We start from the raw sequence: 10,000 nt of genomic DNA, 5'->3' as shown, positions 1-10,000 counted from the left end.
AGGTGGTGACGTCACATTTTCTCCGTGAACCGCTCGTCTGCCATTACTTGTTTCACCTCACGTGTAAATTATTTGTACTTAACTATGAAATGTTTGTCTTTTTTAGGTAGAAATTAGCTTAGGAAAGATTATAATTGTGTATGTATGCATGTGTGATGGGGATATGGGTGTACGCGGCCCACTGGGACAAGGAAGAATGGGATGATGGCAATTACTGATGATAGTAAAAAAAAAAAAAAAAAAAGTTACGATTTTTACAAGTGTGTGAGGGAAAATTAGGAGTATTAAGAGGTACTGTAAGGCTGGAGAGGGATAATGTAAGAGAATGTAAGAATATTTAGGACATTATAAGGGTCTTAACGTTAATTTACGAGTGTGCAGAGGTATCATGACGGTCTAGTTAGGCTTGTTTTAAAAGTACGAGGCTGTAAGGGATACTACTAGGCTACGTAAGGATATTTAAGGGTGTTATAAGAAAATATGGGTATTGTAAGGGTTTCATGTTGATTTACGAAAGTGTTGCGTTGTTTTAAGGATACTGAAATTAATTAAGGTCCCTTAGGAGTACCGTAAGGGTAGTAACGATAATAATAAGGGGAAAGTAAGGGAAACTAGGGATAATCTAAAGAATGTATGAGTATTTTAATTTTTTTTTCTGTTGGTTTACGAGTTTGTGAAGGTGTTTTAAGGGTGGTGAAATTAATTAGGATCGTTTATGAGTGATAAGAGAGGATAATAAGTGAACGTAAGGGAAATTAGAGATAATATAAACAAATGTATGAGTATTTTAAAGGGTTTCCTGTTGATTTACGAGTGTGTGAAGGTGTTTTAAGGGTGTTGAAGTTAATTAGGATCGTTTATGAGTGATAAAAGATGATAATAAGTGAACGTAAGGGAAATTAGGGATAATATAAACAAACATGAGTATTTTAAAGGGTTTCCTGTTGATTTACGAGTTTGTGAAGGTGTTTTAAGGGTGGTGAAGCTAATTAGAGTCATTGTAAAGGGATATTGTAACGGTGGTGGCAAATATTTCAAAACAACTGCTCTCTATTCATAAGGCGAGGTGATTTCAAAGGCTTTCTCTCACCCCACATAATAATGATGTTTTTTAATAATATTCATGCAAATTGTTTTCCGCCTTATTAAAATGGATGCTGATTAAGCCGTATGGTTAGGCCTACACACACACACACACACACACACACACACACACACACACACACACAGAGAGAGAGAGAGAGAGAGAGAGAGAGAGAGAGAGAGAGAGAGAGAGAGAGAGAGAGAGAGAGATTGTTGGCAAAGGAATGAGAAACAATAATCTGCGTTTTGTTTATTTTTTTATCTTTATTCTCTCTCTCTCTCTCTCTCTCTCTCTCTCTCTCTCTCTCTCTCTCTCTCTCTCTCTCTCTCTCTCGTGCTTATTATTCATTTTCTCCCTCACTTCTTCCTCAGTTCCTTGCCTCATTCACCTTCTCCCCTTTTCTTATCTTATCTCTGCTCTTCTTATCAGCATTTTCCCCTCTTCCTCATTCCCTCCCCCTCCCCCACTCTCCCTCCCTCCCTCTCCCACTCTCCCTCCCTCCCTCCCTCCCTCCCGTGACCTCTGTTCCTGTTATCATTGTGTGTGAGAGAGAGAGAGAGAGAGAGAGAGAGAGAGAGAGAGAGAGAGAGAGAGCCAGGTAGTCAGTCAGTCAAAGAATTATTATTTGAACGTGAAAAAATCAAACTACAGAGAGAGAGAGAGAGAGAGAGAGAGAGAGAGAGAGAGAGAGAGAGAGAGAGAGAGATAATCGGCCTGTACGGAAGAGAGCGAAGCAATAATCGTGTTAGTGAGTATCGTTCTCTCTCTCTCTCTCTCTCTCTCTCTCTCTCTCTCTCTCTCTCTCTCTCTCTCTCTCTCTGCTCTGATTTTTCCTCGTTCAGAGTTTCTATGGCCTGACTCTCTCTCTCTCTCTCTCTCTCTCTCTCTCTCTCTCTCTCTCTCTCTCTCTCTCTCTCTCTCTCTCTCTCTCTCTCTCTCTCTCTCTCTCGAATTTGGTACTCTAACTCTTCCTACTCTTCCTCCTTTCTCTAAGTGTCTTTAGGATTCCTCCCGCGTTCTCCTCCTCCTCCTCCTCCTCCTCCTCCTCCTCCTCCTCCTCCTCCTCCTCCTCCTCCTCCTCCTCCTCTTCCTCTTCCAAATTTAATACTGTTCCTCTCTTTAATTCCGATCTTCTCGTAATCGGTATTTGAGAGAACTTTATTGTTTCCTCCTCCTCCTCCTCCTCCTCCTCCTCCTCCTCCTCCTCCTCCTCCTCCTCTTCCTCCTTCTCCTCCTCCTCCTTTCCCCATTCTCATTCCTCCACCTCCTCTTCCTTCTTGAATACCAGCATTACAACCACTTCCTCCTCTTCCTCCTCCTCCTCCTCCTCCTCCTCCTCCTCCTCCTCCTCCTCCTCCTCCTCCTCCTCCTCCTTTGTCCTTATCCAATTGACCATAAAGTGGAGAAATAAACACATTAATGGCTAAACAAACAAACAAACAGACAAACACTCGGAATATATGTGTTTGTGTTATCGGTTCAATAAACAAACCAACAAACAAACAAACAAACACGGGGAATGATAAAGTGATATGATAAATAAATAAATAAATAGATAAATAAATAATCGGGTGAGTTGTTTGGGTTAATTAAATCTTAATGATAAAAGTAAATATGCAAATTAGCTTAATTATTATGGTTAAATTATAGGAGAGAGAGAGAGAGAGAGAGAGAGAGAGAGAGAGAGAGAGAGAGAGAGAGAGAGAGAGAGAGATAGGCAGTAATTAAATAGGAACAAAAGAAGGAAATAGAAAAAAATAAATCAAAATCCGGGAACAAAAGTAAAAAAGAATAAATGAAAGTAAAAATAAAGGAAAATAAATGACGTAAGTAAAATAATGAAGGAATAATGGAAATAGGAGAAAATTAAAAAGAAAATAAAGGAAAAAAAGCGGGAAATAAAGGAGGAAAGAAGAAGAAAACGTACATGAATAAGGAAAAAAATCAGAATACGATAAGTACAAAATAAATAAACAGGAAAAAGGGAGAAAATAAGAGGAAAAGAAAAAAACACGTAAATAAGGAAAAAAAGAATACTATATCAAAATAAAAAAATAAAAACAAACGAGGAAAAAAACAAGAATAAAAAAAAGAAAAAAATAAATAAAAAAAATAGAGGTGAGAAGTGGGGTTCGAACCCTCGCGCCTCCTGGTTAGTGGGTGCGAGGCGAGCAACGATTGGTGGAATGGGAAGGTGGTCGGTTATTGGACGGCTCAAGACCACAATGGCTGTTCCACTTAAGCTGGCGGAGAGACCAGTGCTGACCCGCTGAGATTTGGGAGAGAGAGAGAGAGAGAGAGAGAGAGAGAGAGAGAGAGAGAGAGAGAGAGAGAGAGAGGTGGGAGGGGGTTAGAGAAGACGTTTGTGCAGGAAGGAAGGAGAGACAGGAGGAAGGGAGATGTTTGTGAAGGAGGAGGAGAAGGAGGAGGAGGAGGAGGAGGAGGAGGGAAGGGAGGAATGGAGGCAGAAGGGTGTTTGAGGAGGGAGGAAAACAGGGAGACAATGGCTGTGAGAGAGAGAGAGAGAGAGAGAGAGAGAGAGAGAGAGAGAGAGAGAGAGAGAGAGAGAGAGAGAGAGAGAGAGGAAATGAAACAGAAAAAAAAAAGATGCAAATGGAAAGAGGAAAATTATTAGGAGAGAGAGAGAGAGAGAGAGAGAGAGAGAGAGAGAGAGAGAGAGAGAGAGAGAGAGAGAGAGAGAGAGAGAGAGAAAGCAAGGGGAAGACAGAGCCAGCCCACAAATTCGGGTCCGGAACAGTATTGGTGCGGAATCCGAAACAGTCCGGATTCGGTTACACTAAGTCGCCGAATAATCACGCCACCGTTCGAATCCTCCTATTTCTCCATTAAGAGGAAGAGGAGGAGGAGGAAGAAGAGGAGGAGGAGGAGGAGGAGGAGGAAGAGGAGGAGGAGGAGGAGGAGGAAGAGGGGGAGGAGGCCTGTTTGAGTCTTCGGTTACGGTTTGCAAATACAATCCGAATCCACAAACAAATAGACAAAATAAATGGTATCCGGACTGGAGGAGGGGAGCGTATGTGGTTGGGGAGGAAAGGGGGTGTTGATAATGTTGAGGGGGGCAGTTAGTGGAAAAATTGTGGTTGGGGGGAGGGGGGAGCGTTGGTAAAGTTAATGGGGGTTGGGGAGAAGGTGAGGGCGTTAGAGATACGAGGGAGGGGAGAGAAGAGATGGGAGAGGCAAGTGTGTAGGGGAGATGAAAGGGAAATAAGGAAATGGTTGAGAATAAACAGCAGAAATGGGATAATACAAGGATTTATATTGTATGGAGTTAGAAGAGGAGGAGGAGGAGGAGGAGGAGGTGGAAGAGAAGAGAAGGAGAAGCGATGATGAAAGGGAAATAGAAAGATGAGAATAGGAAAAGATGATAAAACAACAAAGGAGATGAAAAGAATATAATGTAGGAGGAAGAGGAGGAGGAAGAGAATAAAGGAAGATGAAACGGAATTAGGAGATGAAAAGAGAAGAAGGAAGATGATAGAAATAAAGGAGAATTTTGATGTGTAGAGATGAAGAAAGAAGAGGAAGAGAAGGAAGAAAATGAGGAGAGAGACAAAGATGAGGAGATGAAGAGAAAAAAAAAGATAAAGTAATATAATAGAAGAATGTTGATGATTTAGAAAGAAAAAAAAGAAGAAAAGAGGGAGAAGGAGGAGGAAGAGAAGGAAGAAAATGAGAAGGAAAGACAAAGATGAAGAGATGAGAAAAAAATGATAAAGTAATATAGAAGAATTTTGATGATTTAGAAAAAGAAAGAAAAGAAAGAGGAGAAAAGAGGGAGAAAGAAGAGGAAGAGAAGGAAGAAAATGAGAAGGAAGACAAAGATGAGGAGATGAGCTAGAGAAAAAAATAAAGTAACAGAAGAATTTTGATAATTTAGAAAAAAAATAAATAAATGAGAAAAGAGGGAGGAGGAGGAGGAAGAGAAGCAAGAAGAATTTAGAAAAAAAGAAATAAATGAGAAAAGAGGGAGGAGGAGGAGGAAGAGAAGAAAGAAGAGAAGTAGAAAGAGAAATAACAAATAAATCATTAAAAAAAATAAATCGCTCAGAAAGATTGTTTAATCTCAACACGTCACAAACACGCACCATTTTGATCATCTGTTTACAATGACGCAACACACAACACGGCCTGTCATTGGACCGTTGCTGGTGACGTCATAAGACAAGGCGGGTTCTCATTGGCTAAATTCCAGTATTCTGATTGACGTCACTGCACAGGAAGCATCCTATTGGCTCTTATCCAGAATTTTGAGGCAGAGGTCTGGGTGGGTGATGAGAATGCACACTAGATAGATAGATAGATAGATAAATGGATGGATGGATAGATAGATAGATGAATAGATAGATAAATTGATAGGATAAGAGGCAAATAAAAGGGATAAATAGATAAAGATTAGATAGATAAATAGGTGGATTAAGTAGATAGATTAAATAGGTAGACAGATAGATAGATATATTGGTAGATAGATATGTAAGTGAACAGACAAATACAAGATAGATAAATAAAAATAGATTAGTAGATAAATAGATAAACAGGAAGATAAGAAGGTAAAAGAGAGAGAGAGAGAGAGAGAGAGAGAGAGAGAGAGAGAGAGAGAGAGAGAGAGAGAGAGAGAGAGAGAGGTAAATAGAGATAGATCAATGTGTGTGTGTGTGCGTGTCTGTCTGTCTGTCTGTCTGTCTGTCTGTCTGTCGATTCGTGCGTGACTTCCTATTCAGTCAATCCTTCTTTGAGTCATTAACAAAAGTAGAAAAAAAAACAAATAAATAAATAGATAAAATAATTGAACGAAATAAAAACACATTTCACTGAGTTTAGTTAAAAAAGAAAACGTGGTATTTTTTCCCGTTTTTTTTTCGTTTTTCATTTTTTTTCGTCTTTTTTTTTTCGTTTGGCTTAATTCTGCAATAATGACTAAAAGGAAAGGGAACTTGGATTTTGCTTAAATGTGTGAGATTAGTGAAGGAAAAAGTGTTCCAGGAGTTTTATTTCTCTCTCTCTCTCTCTCTCTCTCTCTCTCTCTCTCTCTCTCTCTCTCTCTCTCTCTCTCTCTCTCTCTCTCTCTCTCTCTCTCTCTCTCTCTCTCTCTCTCTCTCTCTCTCTCTCTCTCTCTCTCTCTCTCTCTCTCTCACGCACACGCCCTGCAAAAGTTAGAATTTCAACAACTATGAAATTTAGAGAGGGAAAAAGTTATTATAATTCTCTCTCTCTCTCTCTCTCTCTCTCTCTCTCTCTCTCTCTCTCTCTCTCTCTCTCTCTCTCTCTCTCTCTCTCTCTCTCTCTCTCTCCCGTCCTTTTCACGCTTTGTTTATCATGTTTTTCTGTGTTTTATTTGGGTTAAAACTCTCTCTCTCTCTCTCTCTCTCTCTCTCTCTCTCTCTCTCTCTCTCTCTCTCTCTCTCTCTCTCTCTCTCTCTCTCTCGTCTTTTTTACGTTTTTTTATCATGTTTTTTTGTGGTTAAAACTCTCTCTCTCTCTCTCTCTCTCTCTCTCTCTCTCTCTCTCTCTCTCTCTCTCTCTCTCTCTCTCTCTCTCTCTCTCTCTCTCTCAGCGTGGGAATGTGATAATCAGTTACCTGCGCGTTGAACCAAAAGTGCTCACCTTTAAAGTCTTGTTAATCAATTGTTGGCTTTATAAATAATTACTAACTCTAAAAGAACTCAATAGACAAGTGTATCTTCTTTTTCTTTTTTCTTTTTTCTCTTTGTTTTATATTTTTACTGTTTTTTATAGTTATTTTTCTTCTATTTTTTTTTGGTGTGTTTGTTTTTTTCTTTTCGTTCGTATTGTCATATTTTTTTTATTTGTTTTTTATTTGATGGTTGTTTTTCTCCTTACTGTTTTTATTTTCTTTCTTTTTCGTGTTGTTTTATCGCATTAATTTGTTTCTCTTTTTATTTTATGTTTATTTTTTTTTTTGTTTATTTTATTTAGAGTTTACTTGACCTTTTTCTTTCTTCCTACTGCTATTCTTTTTTTTTTCGACTTTTATTTTATCTATTTTTTTTTTCGGTTTTTGTGTACAAGTTTTTTTTTTTACCTTCATTTTCTGTTTTGTTTCAAGTCAGTGTGTCTACCCATCTTTCTTTTTTTCCTTCTGTTTCCTCCTTTTCCCTTATTTTTTTTTTCGTAATTTGACTTTCCCCATTTTTCGTTGCTTTATTTATTTTTTCTGTGTTTCCATTTTCGCATTTTTTATTTATTTTTTTGGCCATGTACTTTCCTTCCTCAGTTTATTCAACCTTCTCTCTTATATCGCATTATTTTTCCACTCTTTCCATCTCAGTTTTCCCTCCCTCCCCTCTTCCTCTCTCTTCCGTTTCCTCCCTCTATTTTTTCCCCTCACGTTTCCGTCTCTTTCCTCGTCTCTTTTAGCTCTTGTTTTCTCCTTTCTTTTTTTCCCATTTCTTCTCTTGTTTCCATTTTTTTCCTCAGACTTGTATAATTATGCATTTCTTTTTAAATGGTTTACTTCCTCTTCCTTGTCCTCCTCCTCCTCCTCCTCCTCCTCCTCCTCCTCCTCCTCCTCCTCCTCCTCCTCCTCCTCCTCCTCCTGACAGAACATTAATTAAGTTGTGTGGCATTTTAATAATTTTTTCCTCACCATTTTTTTTTTTTTGACTTAAAATCCAATCGCTGTTATTTTTCATTGCGGTTCGTTTGTCAGTCTGTTTGATTCCGTTTTATTATTTTTTTTATTGATTTATTTTTTATTTACTTTTTTTTTTTGGGGGGGTGAGGGTGGGGGGTTGGGGGAGGAGGAGGAGGGGGGTCTGTGAAGGGAAAAATCATTTGGTATTCATGTCTTCCTCTTTTTTTTTTTTTTTTTCCTTTGTTGTTCATTGTTATTCGTGGAACGTTTTATGCTGGTTTAGTGACGCTTTGGTTGTTGTTGTTGTTGTTGTTGTTGTTGTTGTTGTTGTTGTTGTTGTTGTTGTTACTACTACTACTACTACTACTACTACTACTACTACTACTACTACTACTACTACTACTACTACTACTACTACTGCTACTGCTACTACTATTACTACTACTATATTATTATTATTAGTAGTAGTAGTAGTATTAGTAGTAGTAGCAGTAGTAGTAGTAGCAGTAGTAGTAGTAGCAGTAGTAGTAGTAGCAGTTGTATTAATAGTAGTAGTAGTAGTAGTAGTAATTGGACACACAAAATAAGCAACAGCAGTGATGAAAAAAAGAACATACAAATCAACAACATCAACAACAACAACAACAACAACAACAACAACAACAACAACAACAACAACAACAACAACAACAAAACCTATAATAATGACAAATGCATTTCTCTTTCTCTATGACAGTTTAAAAAGTTCAAAAGGTAATGTACATAAATCTCTCTCTCTCTCTCTCTCTCTCTCTCTCTCTCTCTCTCTCTCTCTCTCTCTCTCTCTCTCTCTCTCTCTCTCTCTCTCTCTCTCTCTCTCTCTCCCATCAGGAATTAAATAACAGTAATATAATGTGTTTACTGATGGAATAATGAATGTATAATGTTTATTCCCTTCATTATTAATGTATTGAAAATGATAGCATATTTATTAGGATTATTTTTTACATGGCTGTGTTTGTCTAGTTCATATATTTTTTTAATTTTATTTATTTTATTTTTGTGTATTGAATTGTTTGATGTTTTGATTTGCACTCTTGATTTGCTTAGTTTTCATTTAATTTGGTTTGATTTGTGTTGTGTAGTAATATTTGTTGTGTGTGTGTGTGTGTGTGTGTGTGTGTGTGTGTGTGTGTGTGTGTGTGTGTGTGTGTGTTTGTTTGTTTTGCTTCTACTATGCTCACATTTATTTTTGTTTCCTTAAATTCTATTCATATTCTGTGTATTTTTCAACATTTTCATGCACGTTTTGGGAATTTACTTTTTACAGTGTGTGTGTGTGTGTGTGTGTGTGTGTGTGTGTGTGTGTGTGTGTGTGTGTGTGTGTGTGTGTGTGTGTGTGTGTGTGTGTGTGTGTGTGTGTGTGTGTGTTTGTGTGTATTTTTAGCAAGTGCTTTCGCCGTTTGTTTAAATTCCACTTTATATGAACTCTCTCTCTCTCTCTCTCTCTCTCTCTCTCTCTCTCTCTCTCTCTCTCTCTCTCTCTCTCTCTCTCTCTCTCTCTCTCTCTCTCTCTCTCTCTCTCTCTCTCTCTCTCATGACATCTATTCTTCCATTTTACTGCCTTACATTTATTTATTCCCATTTTTACTTTGGAATTGAATGCACCAGAGAGAGAGAGAGAGAGAGAGAGAGAGAGAGAGAGAGAGAGAGAGAGAGAGAGAGAGAGAGAGAATCATTTGTTCATTGGTCTCTGTGTTTGACTTTTTTACTTTGCAACAGCTCATATTTAATCGCCAGGCTTAAGGGAAACAGTACGTGTGGGATCATGCCATTTGTGTGTGTGTGTGTGTGTGTGTGTGTGTGTGTGTGTGTTGTGATTTGTATGGATTGGTGGTGTTGGTGGTGGTGGTGGTGTTTATTTTTTTATTTGTTTTCTTTTTTACTTTTAATTTTAGTCTTTTATTTTATTTGTCGTTTTCTTTTTCCTATTTTTTTCTTTTTTTTTTTGTTTTATTCTGCAGCTTTTTCTCCTTTCGTGTCGTATTTTCTTGGTTTTTTCTTGATTTTCTTTTCCTTTAGTTTTTCCTTTTCTCTCTCCATATTTTTACTTTTATTTTCCTCTTTTGTCCTCATTCGTTTATTTTTCCTTGTCTTCTTTATTTTTTTTCCCTCCATTTCTACTCATTTTACTTTTATTCTCTATTTTTCCTTCCTTATTTCTTGTTTCTCTTTATTTTCCATTATTATTCTTTTTTCGTCTGTTTCTTCTTTTTTGTATCTTATTCCCATTTTCTTCACCTTCCCTCGTTACTTCATTTTTCTCT

At 37.8% G+C, this 10,000-nt stretch overlaps 1 protein-coding gene across 4 annotated transcripts in view; it reads right to left on the bottom strand.

Annotated features, from left to right (window-relative positions):
• LOC135092280 (hemicentin-2-like) overlaps positions 1 to 10,000 on the bottom strand; it is a 261,861-nt gene that overhangs the window by 183,507 nt on the left and 68,354 nt on the right. The window lies entirely within an intron of this gene.

Source organism: Scylla paramamosain, chromosome 39 (genome assembly GCF_035594125.1).
Source record: "Scylla paramamosain isolate STU-SP2022 chromosome 39, ASM3559412v1, whole genome shotgun sequence".
Taxonomy (NCBI): Eukaryota; Metazoa; Arthropoda; class Malacostraca; order Decapoda; family Portunidae; genus Scylla; species Scylla paramamosain.
Note: the sequence above shows the minus strand (reverse complement) of the source record. Positions and strands in the feature narration are given on the sequence as shown.